At 46.3% G+C, this 25,343-nt stretch overlaps 1 protein-coding gene across 2 annotated transcripts in view; it reads right to left on the reverse strand.

The window, feature by feature from the left end:
- CSNK1G1 (casein kinase 1 gamma 1) overlaps positions 1–23,452 on the reverse strand; it is a 96,262-nt gene extending 72,810 nt beyond the window's left edge. The window contains exons 1-2 of one of the 2 annotated variants that reach the window (XM_041418732.1): positions 23,402–23,452; positions 5,499–5,603 (exon numbers count right to left, since the gene is read on the reverse strand). The gene's annotated coding sequence lies outside the window, so the exon portion shown is untranslated. Of the gene's footprint in view, positions 1–5,495; positions 5,604–23,401 lie in introns of both variants that reach the window. The other variant, XM_041418730.1, reaches the window with a different exon arrangement.
- Between the last annotated feature and the right edge of the window lie 1,891 nt (positions 23,453–25,343).

The raw sequence follows: 25,343 nt of genomic DNA on the forward strand, positions 1-25,343 counted from the left end.
AGTCATCAGTGAGACCAAGCCTTCAGCACAGCTCAAAACCAACCTTCTCAACTCTGTTTACAACAGCACAGCCACAGAGTCTGGGTGTGAGTCAAAGCTCCATATGTACAGCAATCCACATACTCATGGAATCATGGAATGGTTTGGGTGAGAAGGGCCCTTAAAGCTCATCTCATGCCAACCCTCTGCCACTGGCAGGGATGTCACTCACTATGACAGGTCCCTTCTAGATTTGATTTTAATCTTTCAGACTCAATCATCTGGAAGTGCTGAAGCTCAGAAAAAGGGGTCCAGGTAATGAGAAAAAGCTCCTAATCCTTAGAATTAAGGACAATTAAAACAATTAAGTCTTTACACCTTCAGAGTCATGACCCAAAGGAAGTGAGCAACAAGGAAACATTCCCAGATAAAAATCAGTTTATCCTAGCAACATCTTCTATCCTGTCTACAAGCACTTACCAGCAGCCGCCTTCAGGTGAAGCCTTAAATGGCCCCACAGCATCCCAGGGGCCTGAAACAGAGCAGCTCAGGCTCCTCCAGCCCATCCCAGGATGGAACAGACCATGAGCAGAGCATTAGTAGCTCAGCAGCCAGGCTAAAAGCTGAAATTAGGCAAGGACAAGGCAAGTCCAGTCCAGTGGAGCTCCCAGCATTGGCAGCCACGGGTCAGGGTCACATCTCCCACGGTGCTGGGAGGGACAAGGGAGCTCCACGAGCAGTGAGAGCCCCATACTGGCATGGTTACAATGAGGAAGGAGAGTGGGAGGCAAAGCCAGGCTTTAGGTGTCTCATTTGGGCTGAGGATGAGAGGACATGGCCTCAGTCTGTGCCAGGGGAGGTTCAGGTTGGACATCAGGCAGAATTTCTTCTCAGGAGTTATTAAGCACCAGAATGGGCTGTTCAGGGAGGTGGTGGAGTCACTATCACTGCAGGTGTTCAGGAAACAACTGATGGTAGGACTTAGTGTTCTGTTCTAGTTCAAAAGGTGGTGACTGGTTGAAAGTTGGACTTCATCTTAAAGGTGTTTTCCAATCTACTTGATTCTGTAATGCTGGGATGAGATAATTCTGACTGAAGAGCTGAACCAGCTTACCAAACAGACATGCCCGGTACACATACATCAAATTAACATCCAGCTACCCCAAAAGGCACCTTCCTGGTGCTCCATCCACCAGACACCTTCAAGTCCCTCCTTTTCACCAGCTCTGGCACTTGTTTGACCTCTCAGTGAGTCAACTCCAGAACTGCAGGGCTGGCTGCCAGCTGAATGCCAGACTGGATTAGGTTGGAAGGAACCTTAAAGCTCATCCAGTTCCATTCCCCTGCCATGGGCAGGGACACCTTCCACTAGCCCGGGCTGTTCCAAGCCCCGTCCAACCTAGCCTTGAGATACTTTCATCTCCAAAATCTTGAAAATATCTTCAGAGCTGAACTTCTCTACCCACTCCTTACTTCTCAGGTACAGAGCTATCACCAGTTACAGACCAGTAAATTTCCTCTTAAGATCATCTGTCCTGTGCACATATCCATGCCCAAACTGCACAAGAAACAGCAAAATGGAGCAAGATATCCTTGTGGGGAAGGGAAGTGGCACAGCTCTGCCTTGATTTATGTAGTCTATGCAGACCTGGACAATAAAACAACAGACCCAAAAATCCAGGTTGCAGATAATTCATCCCCAGCAAAGAATCCCTGTGCAATCTTCTCCCACACAAAGTGGTGCTGGATGGACAGGACAAATCCCTAGAATGGGGACAGACCAGTTTCAGACACAAGAGCTGCTGGGAACTTCTTGCAGTGACCACCAGGACCACACACCCCACTGGGTCACTCCCTTCTCCCAGCTGGAAATCTGAGGTAGGAGTTGGTTTCCCATGGAAATATGAAATAGTCCAGCAAAGCACAAGGTTGATCACAGAGGAGCTACAGACAGTAGGACTCCCACAGTGGCATATCCACCAAACAGAATTAATCCATACAGTGCTAATTGCCCAAGTAACAATAACAGCTGTAAGACAGCTTGATCCCATCCCCCAGCTCCCAACACCACATTTATGGAAACACTAAAAACCACAGACCTAAAAACTAAAAACCTCATAGTACACCACAAAAATCAGTATCCCTCATTGCTGGAATCAAACTGCAAGGCCTGCAGTGGGGTTTTAGCAAGGAAATGGAAATCACACTGGCATACAATTGTTCCGCCTCCCTGTTCGCCTTCACACATTTCTCACAGGTCAATTTTAAAGAATTAAGTCTTGTTCAGTGAAACATCTGGTGGCTGTTGCTAGAGGAAACCGACTATCTGCAACATTTGAGCAAAAATAATGAGTTACATAAAAGCCAGACTGCATAAGCAAGGACAAGTGTTTCGCCAGTCTGTGAATCTCAAAACTTTACATGAAGCCTCATGTTTCATTTCTGGGTTAGAATACAAGGAAGTCAACTCACATGCATTACAAAACCCATGAAGATTTGAGTTTTCTCTAAGTTTATGAGGATCTAATTGTGCTGCAACTGTCCTACAGATTTTCTGCCAACAGCACAGAGAGATGAATTGCAGCAAAAATGGGCTATTTCAGCTTTAGGCACTTCCAGACTCAGTTCAAGACAGAACAAGTTCAAGACTTAGAGAAGAGGGTTTTGGTCTTTCACTGTTTGAGTCAGTTCTCCTATGCCTAATGGAAGAATATTCCCTCCAAATGCTACAGATCCCCTTCTCCTCAGGGTTTCTCAGTGTCTGGAGACCAGCAGTGACCAGCTGAGGCTGCACTGGGCTGAACAGGAGGAGTGATTTCGTGGGACAAGGTGAGAGGAGCTCTAATCTATCACCATACACATCCACGAGACCAACCAGAAGCCTTTAAGATTTCAGAGCTGTGATGGGGGCTCTCCAGCTCCTGAAGTCCCACAACTGGAAGGGCAAAATTCCCAAGAAAACCTCCAGCAGGCAGCTCTAACATACTGGAATTGCACTTCACATGATGTACCTTTCTACAAATAGATATTGCTGTTTTTTGAGGAGTGCTTAAGCACTTAAATAATCCAGAAGCCTGATGGATGACTAATACAACTAGAAAGCTCCACGTACAAAAAGAAATTTAGGCTTCCCCACATTCCTAGGGCTGCTCTCAGGATGCAAGCAGGGTACAGAGGAGGCACCTATGCCTCCACAGCTGCCTCCCTGCTTTTGGACATCAGCTTGAGGCTGCAGCTGCTGTTGCTCTTGCTCATTTATGCCACCCAGGGAAAAAAATTTACACCTAAGGCCAAATTCCTCAAGCTGGACATGGCTGACTGAGCATGGCAGTGCCAAGAGCCAGCTCCTCACTCACAGGGATAAAGTCTGGTTCTGCAGCACAAATGAGGGAGGGAAGCATCTGGCACTGGTTTCACTGGGGCTGGGAAGAAGTCAGGCCAGTGCACCTCGGGGAAACTGAGGCAGGGAACACGCAGGTGAGGACACACACTGACAAGGGACGGCACGAGGCAGAGTGCTGGCTCACAGCAGCGCCTGTGGAAGTCACAGAATGGGAAAACCAGTGTGTCCTTAAATATTAAATTAAAATATACAGAAAGATTAAAGGAGGTAGGAACAGGAAACAAGCTGCACCCAAGTGAAAAAGCATGCTAGGAACGCCAGCCTTGGGAAATGGGTATATCTGAGGCAAAAAACTTCCCCAGATCCCAGCCATCTTACAGGCAGGATACAAAAAAACAAGCCAGTGACTTCAGCTCCAAAAGAAACCCTCCACAATATCACAACAGCAAAGCTTTAGACTGCAGGGGCTTCTCTCTGAGAAAAAAAAAATATGAAAGAAGGCCCAGGCAGATGATGCAGCTTCTGCTGGGCTCACAGCAGATATCAAAGCACTGTGCTGCACCACCCTGAACTGCTCAAACTACACACTTTTCAACAATTAATGACACTCCTACTACTGTCACCAAAAATAGGCAAATTGGTTTTAGGGAATGGAGCTGCAAAAATAATTTGAGATGCAATATCAAGCAAAATTGGAACCAGATTTCTCCTCCAGGCTGGAAGCTGCTGAGAGGATGAAACTGTGGCCCATCCACTGTGCTCCTTCCCACCCCCAGCTGAAATTACCAAAAGGCAAGAGCTCATGAAAATTTCTACAGAGAAAATTCTAAATGGAAATTACAATTTTAAAAGAATTTGTTTTCTTGCATCACTTTGACCAAAAATAGAAACAGCATTCCCAAAGGATGCTGCACAATTATGGCCCTAAACAAAATATCCCAACGACTTAATCAGGATCACTTAGTCTGCACAGAAAAAAAATTATCACTACATAAATGCTTTTTTCAGAAGTCCAGAAAAGGAACTCTGATGCCGGTTTTAGCCTTTATGTACACCCCAAAACCCCCCTGTGCTAAGCCTAAAGGTCACCACCCTCATCAAACCAGAACACTCACTGGTTTATTTCCATTAAATCAAGGCATCTACCCCCACTGGAATCAGTCCAACATGCTCACCTACAAATACTATTCCATTTGATTTCTGGAGAGGAAAATTTTCCAAACAACTTCGGTTTTGAGTTATCTGCTCATTCCATAGGTGAGCTGTTACAGATTAGATGACCTGGCCCTTATTTTATTTGTCACACAAACACACTTACACACACAACACAACAACTCTGCTCTGAGTTCACCACAAGAGACTCTGGACTCTCCCTGCCTTTAATCCTGCCCAATTTCCTTGTTAGTCACTGACAAGCAACACTGCAGCTACCTACTTCTCAGCTCTACACGTGTCTTTCTAAAAATAATGCCAGGGAAAGGAAATCAGGGATGCAAGTTCCCAGGTAAGTGACTTCAGATGAAAAATGCTGACAAAACAGAGGGAAAAAAAAAATCAAAATGGAAATAAGGAATAAGAATTGAACAACTTACATTTGGGTCTCTAAGCATCCTTCCATAGGCTTGGCAAATATTTTATTGATGATCCAGATAAAATACTGGATTTTTAGTGTCTTGCCGTAAATAGAGAATCAAAGAATCACAGAAGGGTTTGGGTTGGATGGGACCTTACAGCCCATCTCATTCCACCCCCTGCCATGAGCAGGGACACCTTCCACTAGCCCAGGTTGCTCCAAGCCCTGTCCTGGCCTTGGATCCTTCCAGGGATGGGGCAGCCGCAGCTGCTCTGGGCAACCTGTGCCAGGGCCTCACCACCCTCACAGGGAACAATTTCTTACTTGTATTTAACCTAAATTTCCCCTATTTTAGTTTGAAGTTATTCTCCCTTGTCTTGTTCTGGATGAACAGTCCCTCTCCAGCTTCTCTGTAGCCCCTTCAGATCCTGGAAGGTTCTCCGAGGTGTCCATGCAACCTCCCCTTCTCCAGGATGAACAGCCTCAGTTCTCCCTCTTTCCACAAGAGAGGTGCCTCTTATCAAATATAGGTGAGTTTAGGTTTTTAGGAAGGAATATTTGAGCTCCAGGCTAAGACACTCTAGAACATGTGGCACTCACCACCTGATGTGTAATCCACTTCTTAGGCTTGTTATCCAAAATCACAGGGCAGGGAGTGCTGGGGCACGGGAGCAGCAGAGCAGCCAGGCATTCATATCTGTACCAAACCTGGTAAGGAAGAAAACATATTTTAGCAAGGCTCCATGCAACAGTTTACACCAGTGACTTCCAATCTTACTGTATTCTGCTTAAAAACAAAAAAAGCATTGTTTGGTTTCAGCTGGATATGGCAGCATCCAAGTACTGGGGATGAAAGAGAGCCAAACCCCACTGCTCATAGGAAAATCATTCTCCTTACCCTATGTCAGGGCAAACTCATAGCCTTCCATGCAATAAATAATGTGAACTTCAGTTCAGAAGACAGTGTGTTTTTAAAAAAATACATCTTTCTGTCTCTTCAGTAATTGGAGGTTTGGTTTTTGGGAAACAGGTTCCCAAACCTGAACTTCCTTGGTGCAGTGTGCCTGGGCTGGCTCCATCTCCTCCATGCTCCAGGCACTTTGGTCAGAAGGAAGTACAAGGTTTTATTTGTTTGTTTCTGACTTTCTTCCTTAAAAAACACCCTCCAGAGCACAGGGTCCAAACAGCATTTTCTGAAGGGGAGTGCACTGTAAGACAGGTGTGGAAGTCAAACTGAAATGGAACTATTTCTGGGTAACCCTGCCCAGAGCAACCAGAGACAGCCTGTCCTGTTCTGCACTCAAAACTTGGGCATGTAATGCCCTTTGGAAGAAAACACATGGAGAGTTCTAACAAAAATTAAAATTTTAAACGCAGTTTTAAGTTCTGACTGTCATCTAAAGAAGACCCTTCTGAAGAAGGGAGATTCCCTTACATAGGCTACAAGCAACCAGCACCCCAATGAGTATTCCAAGCTAAGTTAGCAGTTTTATCCTTATTTTTCCATCTGTCACAGCAAGGTAACAGTAAAGGTCCATATTAATATCCTAAAACAGAGTGTGTTTTTGCTTTCTCCAACATGAAGTGCAAGACACACCAAAGCCACTGTGGCTGTGCTGTTGAGTGACACCACTTTGACAGAAGCATGTGGGAATTTGGTCTCCACCTCTGACCTGTCTTTTCAGGAGCTTGTTGCCAGTGCAGTTCAAGTGGCACCCGTGCCCTTCTGATGTTGTTCATGGTTTCTGTCCTCCAGAAGCCTGGAGGATTGCTCAGTGGGGTTGTAGCACACTTTGAAAGTCCTCACGAGCTCACAACAGCTATAGTTAATTAATCCTCCTCTACAATTATCCAGCACCAGCTTCGGAATGAAGCCAACCACCACCGTGAGGAACACACACCACTACTCCAGTGCACAAGCAATGATACACTCCTCTCAAATGAAAAGGTATTAGGGAGCTGAATGGAACCTCAATATAAAATTTACTGTGAAGCATTTAAGGCCAACTTTTGTTCTACTTGATACTGAAGTAATTCCAAGTTATTTGACCAGATCAGACGCTGCAGCAAGGAAGAACCAGCCAAACTTGTACCAAACCAACCAAGACCTAAAATAAAGGGAAAACACAAGCACCTATTCACAGGAACAGAGATTGCAGCTTTATTTAGTCACTCGTCATCCACTCCTGGGCAAAAAACTGGAGCATCCCATAAACATGACAGTCCACATACTTAAATGCTGAACACCCTTTCAGCTCTGCTGTCTTGCCACCTGGAACATGCCCTACTTAAACTTAGAAAGAAAAACAAAAGCTGTGCATAAAAAAATCCAGATGGGTTCACTGGCCAGAAACTTACTCAGTTTCCTTACACCAATCCCAATGTTTGGTGGTGACTCCAAACAAGGAAGCGAAACAGAAGATCCTATTTATAATACACTCCATGGTACAATGATTCACTTTAGGAATAAAGGTAAATAAATCATCTCATGCCATCCTAAGGTTCAGGTTGAACCAAGGGTTAGGCATCATTCATGTTCTGCTCAAAGAACAAGATGACCAGCAGGTTACAGAGGATCAAAGTGTAACGTGGGAAAATCCCTGTGCCAGTCAGACTCTGCCACTGCCTGCTGGCAAGGCCAAGTGACAAAACCCATCCCCACCTCATTCAAGACCTTTTTTTAACAGACCTTTTGACCTGCAGCACAGCAAACATGACTCCCACGTTCACACAGATGTGACTCCAGCATCTTGAGAGAATTCCAGGTTCAAAATGCAGAGCTTGCTCTCCATCCTTTCCCTGGCCATACACCCAGAAATCCTGCACATGTTAAACACGGCCAGGAAGCCAGGAACCTCGTTTGGCTGCAAGCATGGCATGGAGCAGAAAGACACCTCTGGCAGCAGCAGAAAGCCATGTTTAGCAAGTGAGAATATGTGGACAGCCCTGTTAGAGCACCAGTTTATCATGGTAACGAGCTCCAGCCTCTCCCCTTCCATCCAGCCTTGATGTCCAAAGACTGACATTACGGAGAATTCAGGGACCACATCCCTGGGTGAAGGGAAGAATAAGGCAGAATGAAAAATGACAATGAAAGAGGAAGTCTGAAACTGCAACTGGCAAATGGGACCCTTTCTAGCTCTTGACAAATAATGAACCCTTTTTGCACTTAATTAGCAGCTTCAGACACTGAGCCCATTTCCTGAGACATGTCCTAGCATGGACAGCTCCAGAGGCCTTAGGCACAGAGACACAGACCTGGAGCTGAACAGGCCTTGATGCTTTACAACCATGCAGGAGTCATGCAGGATCCTTCCATGAGGATGCTTTGCTTTGTACCAGGCACTTCAGGAAGAAGTTACCTCTTTTCCAGAGTGCCAAAGGCAGGGGGACATGAAGCATTCAGGGGTGTGGAGCTGGGCATGGGTCCCACACACCTTATTCAGGACAAGACCCTCTGCATCAGCCAACAGAACCACAGCAAAGTGGTCTCTTCCCAGCACATGGCCAACAAGCAGCGTGTTGGCAGCCCTCAAAGAGCAGTTGAGAAAGAAGTTCTTTACCTCTCCCAGGTGAGGCACTGGAACAGACAGACTGTGGACTCTCCATCCCTGAAAGTATTCAAGGCCAGGTTGGACAGGGCTCTGGTCTAGTGGAAGGTGTCCCTGCCCGCGGTAGGGTCAGAACGAGATGAGCTTTGAGGGCCCATTCAACCTAAACCATTATCTGAACACCACAGAATCACAGAAACACCACCACACTGGCTGGAGAACCCACAAAGACCCCCAAAAACTCTTTGAACTGTCAGTGTGAGAGAGAAGAGCTCCACCAGAAGCTTTAAGCCTTGCTGTTATTTTCCACATTACTTTTCAAAGCAAGGAGCAGACAAGAAGTTTGTTTCAGTTCCAGAGTAAAAACCAACATCCTTGAGGGCATCGTGTGAAAAGCTAGCATTTGCTACCTAGAGTACACAACCAGGTCTTTCATCTCCTCCAGGGGCCAGGGAAATACTTGCTAGCTTGAACCAGGAGGAGGGATTTCTGTGGCATAGTGCTTCCAAGGTGATACAGCACAGCCACTTTTTGGCTCCTCAAGGAAGACATGGCTCCTGCTACAGCAGGGAAGGTGACTCTACAAATCCAATTCTCCATAGTTCTCTCAGAAAGCTGGTACACAGACAGATTTTGGATTTTTCGTACTTCAGCTCATTATTATTTCATTACCAGTCAGCAGCACAAAACTCTGGGTAGCACTTTGAAAAAGCTTCTCATCTTTAGGCTCGAGGTGTTTGTACTCTTCCCAAATTAAAGCACAAGAACAATATTCAAATTCCAGCCTAACGGACACTGCCCTACTCCAAAGTGCTCACACCATCGAGCACAGCAGAAAAGGTACAACAGCTCCCAGCAGCATTAGATGATGGAACACAACCTCAAGAGCCAACATGATGCTCCAGCCCTTGCGCTGAGCTCAGACCATGAGAACCTGGCTTAGCAGTGCCCAGAATGTGTAATTCTCCAGAAACAAGTGACTTATCTGAAAATCAACCCATCAGTCCTGGATCAGTGGGGGTCCACATGAGCAGACTCTCAATCAAAGCATTCCACATTCATAAGGAAAAAGACAAGGTCTCTGCTGTTCTGGTGTGTGGTAAAGCCTCTTCAGGACACCTCAACTCTGCCAGACAGCTTCAGCATAAACAACAAAGAGATGAAGCTGGAGCTGTGTCAGGGGAGGGTTAGGTTGGATATTAGGAAAAGGTTCTTCCCCCAGAGGGTGCTGAGCACTGCCCGGGCTCCTCAGGGAATGGTCACGGCCCCAAGGCTCCCACAGCTCAAGGACCTTTTGGACAGCCCTCAGGCACAGGGTGGGATTGCTGGGGTGTCTGTGCAGCACCAGAAGTTGGATTTGATGATCCAATTCAGACCTCATGTCACATCCTCCAAGAAGCAAAGAGGTGAACCAAAGAATAGGGCACAGCTAGCTTGACCTCCCCTTTGGAAGAGCACCATGCACACATGTTTGGGAAGGGAAGGAATGAATAAGAATACTATGCATTTTCACTTCCAGTGGTTTGTATTTCTGGGCCTCCCCAAGTCAGTTTGGGCATCTGAGTGTTCTGGGTGTGATTGCTAGGGCTGTCCTGTCAAGGTGAGGAGCTGGACTTGCTGGTCCGTGTGGGTCCCTTCCAACTCAGGCCATTCTGCAGTTCTATCAAGAACACTCAGTGCAGTCTCTTAGTGAGTGTGTCCAGCTCTTCTCCAGACTCACACAAAGTTTTTGTAGCCACAGCAGTCCCTGGCTACCTGAACAACATCTGAACTCGCCTCCTGTCATCTCCATTTCACCCTCTCTGGACCTCATGGCTCCAGGAGGGACTGTCCTGCCACACGCACCCCTGATGGTTTCGAGAGCTGACTTACCCCCTGCTGACCCCTGAGTGTCAGACAGCTCTGCATAACCCTCTTGGCAGAACAGGAACAGACATGAACTTTGACTGCACGGACTCAATAAACAGCATTTTGCTGCGAATAAATCAGTGACATCATCTGCTGATTATCAGCAGATATCCAAACCAGCAGAGCAGCACTGAAGCAGAAAGGACCTCAATGACACGTTAAGGCTGTCTGCCCTCAAAACATGGAATGTAGCAGGGTCAAAAGGGGAAAAGTCATACGTTGCTGAGTAGATTTTGCTGCCTTTTTGCCAAAATCAAACACATTCAATGCCTGAGGAAGAGTTGGACAAAAAGATGAATGCCTTCATGACTGCACTTTAAGCAAAGCTCCTGCTTGGACTCAGTGATTTGCAAATTCCTCCCTGAATACACCCCAAAGGTGATATCTACATTCCTTCTGCTCAGCTGAAGAAAAAGACAGTCAGCCTTTATCCCACACTGTACTTGGGCACTGCTCAGAACAGCCTTTATCAGCTCACACCAAGGTAAAAAAATAAAATTATACAAACCTGTGGCTTACAAAACATCTCTCTCCCAATTCCCTTAACTCAGGAGCAGCCTGCATACCTCCAACACAGCAAGGAAATGCTGCAAACAGGTCTAGAACTCAATTCTGTATTTACAAAACGAAAACAGCAAGTATTTTTTGAGTTACCTCATGCCATCCCAGCACATGAAGGTTTGATATTTCCAGTAAGCTGCCTGTCCCTAACACATAATAGGGGCCTACACTTCATTAACAGCAAAATATTGAAGGCTTCAAAACTGATGCTAACCATCTTTGTGATCAAAGGGAACAGAACAGTGCCTCAAATAATGCAAGAATAAAAAAATTCAGAGAAAACATGAAGGCAGCTCCAGGTAGAGTCTACTTGCAACAGAGGAATATCATGGAACAAGATTCTTTAAAATCTTTTAACTCATCAGGAACAGAGGCCTGCTTATTCTAAATGAAATTTCATGATATGTTTTCCCTGACTATACCTGAGGTACTCCCAGCATGGAGCTGCACTGCGTGCTTCCAGCAGCAATCATTCCATGTGATGTGGTTTGGTGACACCTCAGCCTGGGAGCACAGAGATGTGACAGCTCAGCTGAGGACGCTCAGGAAGAGAACTCTAATTTATCCTTTCAACATGAGCCTCTGCTCCCAAACCCTGACCTGCCTGGTACAGCTTCCAGAGCCTGAAACTCAAACAGGGAAAGCCCACCCAAGGAGTATTTTACTTTTCACTTTGAGATGATTTAACCTTTCCCCCTGCAGCAGCTGCAGATACTGTGCAAGGAACAGTGGTCTGGAAGAAGGAGAGTGTGTGGCTCAGGGAAATACAAGCACATATCTTAATACGAAACATCTGCTTTTTATTCTTTTTTTACTGCAAAGAAATGGAGTTTTTCCCTTTTGGCTTCCCCTGCAGCAAGAACAGAGGGTACCCCATGACAGCACCCAGTAAGGGTCTGGGTGCCCTGAGTTCACAGAGAAGGGACAAAACAGAGCATCCACCTTGACTAAACACTGAGTTAAGAAAAATATTTAAAAGTGGGATTTTGAACTCTCACTATCTTACGGAAAAAGGCTTTGAGGAAGACTCTGATCACAATCTGCCCCAAGTGCCTCTACATAGCACTCACTCACCTTACACTCCCTCTGAAGCACACAGTATATAGCCCACACACTCTCTATTACCATTATCACATTGCACTTTGCTCATATTTTGTATTATTATGATTATTATTATTTTCTTCTTTTCCAAGGATCCCTTTATGGGTTACGTGAATCATTCTGTCGTCTGCACAAGAAATGTCACCACTCCCAGTGTCTCTGGGAAGAGGAATAAAGCCCTCCTAAGTTTAAAGTCATACTAAATGGCATTTGCTGTCAGACATGGCCAAGTTCATGCTCCAGGTGTCAATCTCAACCCAGACCATCATGCAGTAATACTTAAAAAAAATAAAAAATCCCCTCTAGTCTAAGGAATTTTCTTGCAAGATCCCTTTGATTCACATCTGAAGATGAGCTGCTTCAGTTCTTCACATCCTTTTGAAGAAAGGATAACAGAGCTGCTGGAGCACTCGCAGCTCCCAACCTGCACAGCAATGATGATTTGCTCCACATTCCCCCCTACTACATGGGGTTACTCAATCATTAACAGACTCTTGATTTAATGCTCTTTCAAACAGCCAGCTCAGCTCATAGCCCTCTTCAGACCTAAGCACAAGCCAGGAACACAAATGCAGATATTTAAGATCCTGTTTCCTTACTTGAGAGATTCAGAGAGCTCATCACATGCTCAGGTGACACCATGGCTCACTAAAGAAAAGGAGCAACACTAAATTAAGCTGAGTAGTCTCCATTACTCAGGGCCTCTGCTGCTGCTAAACAAATCCTTAGGAGACCTCAGGTTTTTTGCTGTTTCTGGTTCTCCTCCTCCATGTGTGAACCCCACAACAATCCAGATGTGCCCCAAAAGTTGGGGAGACGCCTACAGCCTAGAACTGACACCAGGATGAAACAGCACCTCTGAAGGAAAACCCACAGGTGCTCTCTGTACTGTGGAGTAACCAAGGAGCTGCAGGAACCCCAGTGGTTTCTCCCCTTATCACACCCACTGCTGAGCAAGTCTAACTCATTACAGCAACAGGAGAAAACCAACCCAACAATACCTGGAGAACTCTGTGCCAGAGTTCTTAGGGCAGACTCAGGGCAGAAACTTGGGGCAGTTCAGGAACAGGTTTGACAAGCAGTATATGGGAAAGGCAGGACAAAAGTTCCCCTTTTGAGCACAGCAGGTACCTCTGCAGAGGTAACAAAAAATACTTCAAGCTGTGAACATTCCACAATAGGATGTTTCAATCCCAGGGAAAGTATTGAAACACCAAGTCTCATGTTTAGGTATGAAACTACATTAATGGCTCCTCATCCATGCTTAAAATTACTAGTTTATAGGTCAATGTCTGATTAAAACTAGAATTTTAGCAGGCACAAATTAGGAAGTTAAAAAAGAAACCCACAGTTGCTCAGCCATGACATGAACACAAGGGAAAGAGCCCCAGGGACATACTGGGATCACCCGATATATATATATATATATATATATACACACACACACACACACATATATACACCACGTGTAATTAGTATGACACACAGTAGGACTAGGACATTAACTTGTGCTGCTTCACTCTTGGCTATCCCTGCCCCATTCTGGGCCATCAGCTGATTGCCAGCCCAGCTGCCTGCTGGATCCCACACTGGGAAAGCTGAAGAGAGGCATTATGATCACCTCCTCCCACTTTCTGCATAGAAAGATGGAATTTCAGTAATTTTTCCCTTTTAAAGGGACCAAGAACTTTACGTTCAATTCCTTGCTTCATTCCTAATTTCTAATTTTATTTCCCTCCTTTCCATTTCTATCTATCCTCCCTGGAATGCTTTTACTCATAAGCCTCGGTACATTGTACAGCAAATCTTCTTTGAACAGCACAGCATGGGAGGCCTGCAGATATGGCCAGTATCCTGGAAACAGCTGGAGATTTCCCCTCCTGTAAGAATCCCTAAGGTATCCTCCAGAGCTCTTCAGAAATACCACCTCCTCATGCTGCCCCAGGATTCTGGAAAAGCAGGAGGTTCATAAAGGTGGAATTAATAGTAGAACACTTGTGTCAGTTCTGTCCATGACAACTGAGGATGATCCAGGGAGCAGCAAACTTCTGCAGTCTGCCCAGGATCTGCCACTGCTGGATTACAGATGTTGGCATGGACACAACTGCCCAGTCCTACCAGCATTCATTTTATGGACATGCTGATCCTGGGTTTGTCCTTTGTCCCATCACTTTTTTTGTTAGCCCAACTTCCAAACCAACAGCTTCTACACAGCCCCAGAGCCACATTCAGAAGTTTGCTGCCTGCCTTTTAAAGAAATCCTCTCAATCCCAAGAGTCTCAGGCATTTCAGACTGCGCAGGAGAGGCAGTTTCTCATTCACCTTCAACTCCACTTTCTCTGTCCATATGTTTTCCAACCCTGGTGAAGATGCAATGATGAGAAATGCACAACACAATAGGAGTAGTCACACACTCACCCACTGCAATTTACTCAGTGTATTACTCAACAACCCTAATCCTTAATCAGATTAATATTTCAGCCTTCCAAAAAAATAAAACAATGTGTACTATCCGTAGCAAGCAAGAAACCAGTGTGCCAACAGCCAGATCAATGCCAGAGAGATGAATCCCAGCGGCTCCAAGCTGTGCCCATGCCAACCAAAAAGGATTTGCCCACTCACCTGCAAAAGAGTTTCTTTCACAAGGCAAAAAGTCCACATTACTCAGTATGAACACCATGGCAGACACCAAAAATCCCGTTCAACTTCCCAGCAACTTTTCCCATTCAGCTGGCAGCATGCTGCCAGCTTCTGAGGAGTCTGGCATTTCTGGAGGATGGCAGAAGAGCTCCAGAAATACTGAGTACAATTGAAGGCATCTTCTTCATTATGCTCGTAGGTTGAATTACATATTTAATTAGAAACAGCTTCAACGAGAAGTTGCTGAAGTTGAACATGGAGGATAAGTCTCACTTCACACAAGGAGGCAACCCCACGCAAGGGAGCACACGCCAGAACCGGCCACCTCTGTGCACCATCTCACACATACTACAAACTTCTCCCAGAAGCTGAAGTAAAGAGCTATTTTGCACAGATAAGCCTCATGTTACCTTGAAGGCAAATATTACATTTCCCACAGTTCGGAAGTTGCATCTGCATGAAGCTGCTTTGATTCAACTTCCGCTTTCTAGCCCTAATCTTCAGCGTAGCTGTCAATTAGAAATGCCTATTACCAAGCAATCTGCTCTACCCACCACATCGTGTCTGTCTCCTTTGAAGCCTTAATACCCACTGGTGAGGATGGCTTTGTACCAGTAGATCACTTGTGAACCTTTGCACTGCATTCAGATCCCAAATTAATTCCTGCCAACAGCCACACTGGAAGCGTTGGCCAATGACAAACATAAAAAGCTCTTTGGCATCCTCGAGCCTCGAAGCTCTGTCCACCACACAAAAACAGTGTTTTCATGTTGAGAGAGATACAAGTAGAAAGTCCTTGCAGCACAAGGTCATACCAAGCTCACTGGAAGACTAAATTTAGCCACCTGTGCCTCAGGCAAGTCTGTTAGTTATGGGAAGCTCGGATACTGGTGTGGAGCACTGTTCCTAGGGTAAATCCCATGGAAGACTTGACTCTATTTAATTGCAAATGATCTTGAAGCTATTAATGAGGAGCCCAGTCCCAATCCATCAAAGAGAAGCTGTCTCTGAGTACCCCACAAACTCGGCACTGGGACACCACCATCCTGTTAGGGCTGGTTTGCTTGGAACTACTACATTCAGAGTGAGCAGGAGGAGCTCAAGAAGATTTAACAGATGGGGTTTCAGCACAGATATATTTCAGAACACCTCCTTAGCAAGCACATTTCCTCCTCTACCTCACCTCACACTACAGTTCTAACAGCTACACAAGAGGATAGACAAGAACTCGGGGATTATTCCAAGCTTCTGTAAATGTTAGCAGAGGCTGATTGAACAGTTTGTGAAGACAAGCCCCAGTTTACCAAAAAGTGTATCAGCCAACAGTTTTGTCAAACATTTAATAATTTTCCAAGTCCAAGAGGCAGGGGTGACTCAGTTCCTTCAACTGTGTTAGGTCTTAAGATCAGTACCAGCCATGAGCCCAGGAAGGATCACAGCAGTCAGCTGAGGTTTGATGTCCAGGATCAGTGCAAGAATCTACCCATAGGAAAAAGCAAGTTAAAGAATCTGGTTTCAAGATACCACTGCAGAATTTCTGAACTATCTGCCTCAGCCCTACAGGCCTTCAGAGATGCTCAAGAACCTATTTTCATGCCAGAAACTCAAACAGGAGCATTAGCTCAAGCATGCAAAGCCAGGATTACTAAGCTGACTACACCAAGCCCAACCTGGCACAAGGTTTCTCACATTACTTGTTGAGTGTATGTGGTCCAAAAGCATCTGGAAGTCACGCTCCATCCCCTAATGCCCCTAATGGTGAAACAGAAGGCCACCTGAACATCCAACAAGCCACCCTGCACATCACTGCTCTTACCAAACCTGTCCTTGCAGAGGCCCCAGCCAGGAGGATGCCATGACCCCTAGGTCCCCCAGCCAAAACCTGCAGCTATCAGCACAGCAGCCAAGTTCCCCCCAAACCCCCAACTCCAATCACACTGTCTCCTAAAAGGAAGAACAGAACAAGTGACTCCAAAACATCCCACTCCCAGTCATGGGCCATGACAGGCAAAGGTATTCTGGCATGCCCAGTAATTCCTAACACTTAGAAGGGATAAAAACTACCAAGTACCAGCACTGTGCCAGGCAAATCCAAACGAAACCAGAGAGCTGTGAATTGTGCTGGAGCCTAATACCAGCCTTGGATTTTAATCACAGAATACCAGGGATCTGAGCAGAGATATTCCCCCAGAGATGATTTACCTCACTGGCATTGCATCTATCACAAGTCACACTGAAGCCTCAGTGCTGCCAACACCGCACAGAGCTGCTTCAAAATGGGAAACTGGTCAAAACCTTTCCAAGGAAAGGACAGCTGGGAAGCAGTATCAGATGCCAAAGTGGCTACAGGCCTGATGTCAGCTGCAGGATGATCATTTGGAGAACCCGAGGGCCTCCAACGTATTCGACCCAGCAATGAAGGTAAGCCAGCTGAGGGAGGCCGTGGGCTAGAAAAATGAGAGAGCAACCAGGGAGTGAAAATTATTCAGGGTGGGGAAGACTGATTTGAGTTGGAATGGACATTAAAGACCACCTGCCATGGGCAGAGACACCTTCCACTAGACTAGGCTGCTCCAAGCCCCATCCAACATGGCCTTGAACGCTTTCAAGAACCTCACCACCTGGAGGAATGACACACAGCAGGTATTTTGGAAGCGTTTATTTCCATCTAAGAAGTTACTTAAAGCTCCCCAGTACCTTCCCCCAGCACAAACCAGAGTGCTGTGACCTGCCAAAAAGTGACACCAAGAATGAGTTGGCATGAAACTCCTGAAGGCGAGACCTTTGAAGTCTAACCCGGACTTGAAAAGAGACAACTACAAAGCCTGTGGCCTCTGCTTCATTAAAATAAGATGTTAAAGGTTCTTAAGTTTCATTTGCTCATTGAAACTTGTTCTTTTAAGATCTAGGAAATAAAAATAAGCTGCAGAAACTAAACTGGCCTTGTGCATTACAAAGGAAGACAGTTACAAGGTAACTAAGGACGGCCAAGATTGGGCAGGATGGGATTGGTGCACAATGAAGCAGGTTGTTCCAACCCTGAGAAGAGTCAAACTCCTCCGTGACTTGCCAGAACTGCCACCTTCAATGAATGATATTAAAGCTGTATTTTAGATAACTGCCTTTCATTTGTTGTAATGGACCCAAACAAACAGCAGTCAGATGCAGAAGGAATTTTGAGTGATGAGGAATGAAAACTTGGAGATCCAGCAAGTCTGAGAGACTTCAAACTGCTACTCTTCCAAAATCCACCTAAAGAATTTTAGACATGAGAAGTAACGTTAATGGCTGGGCTCAATGATCTTAAAGATGATGCCAACCTGAACAAGTCAATGAGTCAATTTATGTACCCCTCCTTGCTGAGCATAAGACTAGACAGATGCAGACAGATTTCCTGTGTTAATTTTCCCTGTTGTGAGCCCTCCATTTATGTGAAGGATGACAGCTGAAATTATCTGAATCTATCCTCTGACTTGTAACTCAGAAATGAATGTGCAAAACAAAGGAACACTGAGTTTGGCTTATTTCTACAAACAAGATTTTACCTGTGCCAGGGCCTCACCACCCTCACAGAGAAGAATTTCTTCCCAATATCAAAGCTAACCCTGCCCTCTGGCAGTGGGAAACCATTCTGCCTCGACCTGGCACTCCAGGCCCTTGTCCCAACTCCCTCTTCAGTTCTCTTGGAGCCTCTTTAGGCACTGGCAGGTGCTCTGAGATTTCCCTGGAGCCTTCTCCTCTCCAGACGAGCACCCCCAGCTCTCCCAGCCTGGCTCCAGAGCAGAAGGACTCCAGCCCTCAGAGCCCTTGGCCTCCTCTGGACTGGCTCCAGCAGCTCCACATCCTTCTGATGCTGGATCCCAAAGCTGGAGGGAGCTCTGCAGGTGGGGTCTCACCTGAGCAGGGCAGAGAGACAGAATCCTCCCACCCCTGTCCTGCTGCCCACACTGGGGGATCAGCCCAGGGCATGGCAGAGGTTAAATCATGAACTGAGCTCTGCAGCAAATCAGTAAGATGGAAGAGAGCATCTTTTCTAACATAAAGTAAATAGCTCCAGGAAACACATCGGACAGGTTGGTTTCACAGCGTTCAAATAGGTTTCTCCTACAACTTGATGTAACTACCTTTGGCACTGATGAACAGCGATTCCTTGTGGGCTGGGAAAAAGGAGTAGCTCTATAGGAAGCAGGTATTTCAGTTATTTTAACCTCAGTACAAACTGCATGAACTCCCCAGGCTTTATCACTAGACATTAAAACATGTATATAGGACAGCAGCTACTCAGGATATTTAATAAATGATGTGGCCTCCTCTAATGCACCCCACACAACATGGCCAACTCATCTAAGTGAGCTAGAGAGACAGGATGACCTCAGGAAAAAGATTTGGGACTGCAGAAAAACCTCCACATCTTTGTAAACAGCCACAATATTCCCAGCCTAAAGGAATGTCATAATATAACCATAAGAAGGAAAAAAAAAAAGGAGCAGGGGAGCAGAGGCAGACAGGAAAACAATTTTCCCATCTCCCTGGTGAATATCCCCAATTCCTGCATTAAATGCTCAGAGTAGCAAATCCAAGCTATTCAATTGTCTTCCACAACACAGAAATTGTCAGGCTGATCTTGAAGGTGGAATCACTGTCAGCTTTTCAGGCTATTAAGCTGTTCTCCTGAGGAGATTTGCTCAAAGACGAGCAAAGCAAAGCAGAAGATTCAGACAGGTAAAAGAGACACCTATCCATTGCAGGAGATGGGCTGCTCCAAATGGATCTGACAAGAAGGAAGAACATCCGAAAAGCCAGGAGAAAATGGTAATTTCACCCCTCGTGAGTTTCACTGCTGCTTTTGCCAATTTCTAGGAAAAAGGGGATTGCTTAAAAGGTAGGGAGAGTCTGATGAACCAGAAATTAAATGGGCCATTTAACAAGGAATTCAAATATCTCCTCCCTCAAGTGAAAAAAAAAAAGGTCGGGGGCTGGGGGGTGTCAATGTGGAACATAGAGATGAAGTACGTACAAAAATGTTGAGATTTTACCACTTCACAGAATCCCAGAATGGGTTGGGAGGATCTTAAAGCCTATCCCATTCCATCCCCCTGTCATGGGCAGGGACACCTCCCACTGTCCCAGGTTGCTCCAAGTCCCATCCAACCTGACCTTGCACACTTCCATGGGTGGGGCAGCCACAGCTTCCCTGGGCAACATGTGCCAGGGCCTGCCCACCCTCACAGGGAGGAATTTCTCCCCAGTAACCCATACAACCCCATCCTCTGGCAGTGGGAAGCCATTCCCCCTTGTCCTGGCACTCCAGGCTCTTGTCTGCAAGGGTACAGCCAGCAAAAGAGGAGGGAAGTGTCCAGAGGCAAAATTCAGGCTGAGAATAGGAAGGCAGTGAGCAACAGCTGTGTGACAGCATCTTAAAGAATGGATCCCACACTCAGGCCTGGATTCATTAGGATCTGAGAAGGTTTTGGGGCAACTGGAAGCCTGTAAAAGAACAAGGACTGAAAGGATCAAAACAGCACCACGACAGCAGCCCCTGCAATCAAAATCAAAGGTTCCTCTCACACTGCAGAAGAGTAGAGAAAGCCAGCAGATCCAGAAAAGAGTATATTTGAGGAAGATGCATCTTTGGGGGGAAAGAAGGTGATTCATAAGAGCCTCATCTCCTCAAGAACTCCTACAGATAGGACAGGAATTAGCCATGTGAAAATCCACAGTTAGAAAAAAAATCAACACAGTGCAAGTCAGATGGAAAGACAAAAACAAGGGTCAGGAGTGTTTCCTCACAAATGCTGCAGGTCTAAAAGTATGATGGAAAAACTCAAATGTCTGGTTTTCAAGTGGACAGAGCAAGTTCATTCAAGACACGGTGGAGAGTAGAGAAGGCACCAGACATTAAAAAAACACAAGGACTAAGCAAACATTTAGAGGACCTAAGCTGATACCACCATTTGAGCACCTCAAGTTTTTTGTGTCAACAAGAAATCCCCTGTAAATCAGAATTACAAGTTTAAACCAGAAAAGCAGAGCCTCAGACACTGCGGCAGCAGCTGTCACACTGTCACCAGTGGGCTGCACAGCAGGACACACAGTGTTAACCAGGCCCCACGTCCCCCCATGTCACCAGAGCAAATGCCAGGTCAGTGTGTGACACCAGGACCAAGTTCTTAAACAGCAAAAAGTGATTCCTCCCCAGGAGTGGATGAGAGAAGCAGCAACTCATAGAACCATAGAATGTTTGGATGGGAAGGGACCTTAAAGCTCACCCCATTCCACCCCCTGCCACAGGCAGGGACACTTTCCACAATCCCAGGGTGACCCAAATCCCATCCAGCCTGGCCTTGGACACTTCCAGGGATGGGGCAGCCACAGCTTCTCTGGGCCACCTGTGCCAGGGCCTGCCCACCCTCACAGAGAAAAATTTCATCTTCACATCTCATCTAAACTAATTCACCTTGGACAGCAGTTGGAATATTGGTGTGAGCCCTACAGTGTGATCTGACCAAGCAATCAAAGCCAACCCATCTGTAGAACAAGGCTAAATGTCCAAGAAGGAAACAAAATCTAAATTTACAACCTTTTAGTAAGGAAAAAAAGGTTAGAAGCCACATGATCCATTATTGTGTTCATCAATCATCAGACGACATCTCCCAAAAAATAATATTATGTTTTATACACATTCTGTTGAGCTTGGCCATCTCCTCTCTCCCTGCTTGACCCCAGAAATCTTTTGGTGATGATGAGGTAGGTGACAGCAACAGCCTCACTTTACCCCAGAGTCACACAGGAGGAGATGGGGAAGAGCCCTTGGTTAAAAGGTACCTGGAAGTCTCTTGGCCCAGCTTTCACAGAACCACTCAGCAGTGACTGGGCAACCCCAGCCCAGGCAGCCATGGGCAAACCAGAGCTGGCCTAAAGACCAGCCTAACTTGCTGCAGGGCTAATTATATTGTACAAAGTGAAGCCATGTCTCAGGAGTCAGGGGCTGTTGTCTTTTTTCCCCTTCTCCTTCCTTTTGCAGTGGACAGAGCACATCAAGGGAAAATCAGCTGATGTACTCCATTGAAAAAAGCAAGAATACTACATGGCAGAATCCATCAAAGCTCTCTGGAGAGAAAAACTACAGGATAAAAGGAAAAATCCTTCATGTACATAAATAACTGGTAAAGAAGGGGGAAGAATGTATCACTGGTCCATTCTGCAGCAGAAGGGACTCACCAAAGGATTCTGCTTTACACTGAGCTGTGTTACTAAGATGACAACATTTGCTACTCTGAATAATTCAGGATGAGAAGTAAATAAGAGCAATGACTCCAAGGAATTGCAGTAAAATCTCGTGATATGAGTGGGTGATACAATTCACAGAACAGCACATCAGGAACAACCACCCTAAAACCAACTTCAGGAGACACGACAGACTGAACTCAAGCCAGCCCTAGGAAGCAGGGCTACAGCAGAACATTCCACCAAAAACCATGGCTCCATGGTTTTAAGATCACTAATGAACAAGCACAAAATTTGTAATTACAGAGATGATAATATAGGATAAAATACCTCGAAAATACCTATAGAGAGGTATCTATACCATAAATATAACCCAGCACCTCTGTCAATGTCCTCCATTGTCCTGTGCCCCACCCCTCCTGCCTTACCTGTCTCAAGGAGGCTGGAGCAGAGCTGGCAATGACATGAAACACAAGAAGAGCCACAGAAAGTTTAAATACATAAGGACATTTCAGCCAAGGGACTACCAGGAATGGAAAAATATTTTCCTAAAATCATGAATATCATGAAGAGAAGTGTGAAGGTTCCTAAATCCAACACCTGGCTCAGGGAGGTCATGAACTGCTGGAGAGAGAAAAATAAAGCACTATTTCCCTGGATTAGATCTGCTGTGTTTGTGTTCTCCCCTCCCAAGCATCTGCTCCTGGTTACCAGTGAGCAGGATAGCAGGCCAGATGGATTCCTGGTCTCATCTGGTAGCACTTTTTAAGGCATTACACAGGATTTCATCTGTTAACCTGAAAATACACAGCGGCTGATTGCTTCCTAAGAGCTGGAAAAGGGAGCAGTGTCAGGGCAGGGAAAGCAGCAAGTGGCTGTGGACTAGGATGGACTTAGGATCTTGCCCAGCTCACAATTCCCCTCAGAGTGGAGTTCTGAACCTGCCTGAATATTTTCCATTGGTGACTCCAGCACAGCAAACCAAGTTGGTGCCAATACTGGAACAGCATGAAAACTCTTATGGAAGAGCAAGATAGATGGGCTGGAATCAGGCAAGGCCACACACTTCAGACTTCACAAATAAAACCACTACTATGAACTGCAAAGCTCTTTAATCCAAGGAAAAAGAAAGACAGACAGAATATCAGCTTGTTGCCATGACCCGTGAGCCACCAACCTGTGTCAGCCATGAAGGATACCAGCAGAAAGGAATTCTCCATGGCATGGCACAGCATCCCAGAGCCCTCCCCTGCCATTCTCTGCCCTGCTTGCCTCAGAGATTAGCTTTGAGCAAACACATGCAGGGAAGAGAGCAACAGAGGACATGGAAAAGAGTGACTGTGGTTTGAAAATAAGGAGCCAACAGCTGGGCCTAGCTTTTTGAAAGCACCAATGGAGAGAAGAACTGATTTATAGGAAGCAACTCTGGCATAAACACAGGCAGGTATGTCCCAGATAAATTCATTGTGAGACTCTGATGCGAGTTTCCAGCCCTCATGTCCAGAAAACAGAACTTACACAAAACACAGCAAGGAGCCCAAACTTGTGAGGACTTTTGCCCAGCAGTTGAAAACACACAGCCACAGACTTGCAGAGGAAAGCAGAGAGATGAGACTCCTCTTCCTCACCTCCCAACAGCTCCTAAAGAACGAGGATTTTTGCCCAGCAGTTGAAAACACAGCCATAGACTTGCAGAGGAAAGCAGAGAGATGAGACTCCTCTTCCTCACCTCCCAACAGCTCCTAAAGAATAAAAAAGGCACCAGCCCAGTCCAGAAAAAGTGATTTCAGGGCAGGAACTCTTTCAAGAAACACTTGTATCTGAAAAAAGCTTAGGTGCTTACGCAGAGTGTGAGCATAAAGCCCTGATTTTATCAGGCCAATAGTCTAAAATTTCACTGGAGTCAGCGAGATTTTTGCCAAAAGGCTGGAGCATCAGCGGTGCCGGGGTGCCGCTACACCGGCGGCCAGACCTTCGACATGGAAACTGAGATTTCCCTGGCACCTCTTGCCTCCATCCTCCACTCTTCCTAAGTACATCTGCATGTTTTTTTACTAATAATGTTTTTTTTTATTACACACCATGATATTTAAATTCTTTTCTTATCGGGTCACACCTTGCCAGCGGTCACCTTCCCTGAACAAGAACTCCTGCTGGTATTTCTCACTGGCAGCACCTCCAGCTCATCCCTGACTCCAAGAGCTCCAGTGTGAGCCCAGCTTCTGGTGGAAATAACCAGTGTGTGCATCTCTCTACGACAGCAATGCCATGAAACCAAACTCTCTCATCAGTAACTCCTCACCACCCAGGTGGCACTTCTACAACTTGAGCCACTGGCAAGCACTGAGGAATTTTGCAGCCTGAATCTCTACAAACTCGTAATTCAAAGGCACTCTTTGTGTTTTTTTGGAATGTGTCTGTGGGAAAATGCTGCTAATATTTGATATGAGCTTCTCAACAGAAACAAAGCTCGTGATTCCCAGTTCACCCATCATCCTCTCCCAAGAGAGACTGAGTTACCAACACAGCACTGAACCAGGGATGTGAAGATGGTTTATCTGGGTAAATCACAGCCAGCAGCTGAGGAGCTGAGAGAAGGAAAAGGCAGGTCCTGAAGAACTTGGGGAGTGGCTGCACAAGCGGACAGGCATTAGGTCACTAGTAAAGAAAACCAGTCAAGTCTGAGGTCACACCCGCGACAGTGGGACTTCAAGCAGGTCACAGTGAGCCCAGAAATGAGTGAGGTAGAAAATGTCACACGAAGTCAGGCAGGGAGGCAGCTCAACAGAGCTTGGACTCTGCTCAGAAGACTTCCCAGGTACAGAGAAGTCACTGTCGAGAAAGGCTAAAGGGGACTGTTGGTAGCAGTGAAACATTTGGAAGGGAAGATGTCACCCTCCTGAGGCAGCAGAGGCTGCCCCATCCCTGGAAGTGTCCAAGGCCAGCCTGGACGTGGTTTGTGAAAAGGTGAAAGGTGGTCTAGTGAAAGGTGTCCCTGCCCATGGCAGGGGGTGGAATGAAATGACCTTTCAGATCTTTCCAACCCAAACCATCCCGATTCCATGATTTGGATAGGACAACAAACCCCAACCCTTAGAGCTCCACAGTGTGCCAAACAGCATATGGAAATACTTCCCAGACGTAGGGGGGATAGATAACTTCTTCACACAAATAAGTTGCTGATACACCTCCACTTCCACAGCGCACTTCGCTCCCTTAGACTGGGAACACCACCAGGTTCAGCAGTTCCCAAGGCACCTCCCGCTCCTCCCCGGCAGGTCCCTGCCCCGCACTCCCGGGACAGCCCCTCGGCTCGGGCGGCCGCGTTCCCCCGACTCCAGCCTCGCCGTTCCGCCCCGCCGGGCAGCCCCAGCCCAGCGCCCCGAACCCGCCCCGCTTCCCCTCGCCACACCCGGGGGGAGCCGCGACCCCCGGCCGCCGCCCCGCGGGGTCCCTCGGG

Source organism: Onychostruthus taczanowskii, unplaced genomic scaffold, assembly GCF_017590055.1.
Source record: "Onychostruthus taczanowskii isolate IOZ18803 unplaced genomic scaffold, ASM1759005v1 scaffold6, whole genome shotgun sequence".
NCBI classification, from domain to species: Eukaryota; Metazoa; Chordata; class Aves; order Passeriformes; family Passeridae; genus Onychostruthus; species Onychostruthus taczanowskii.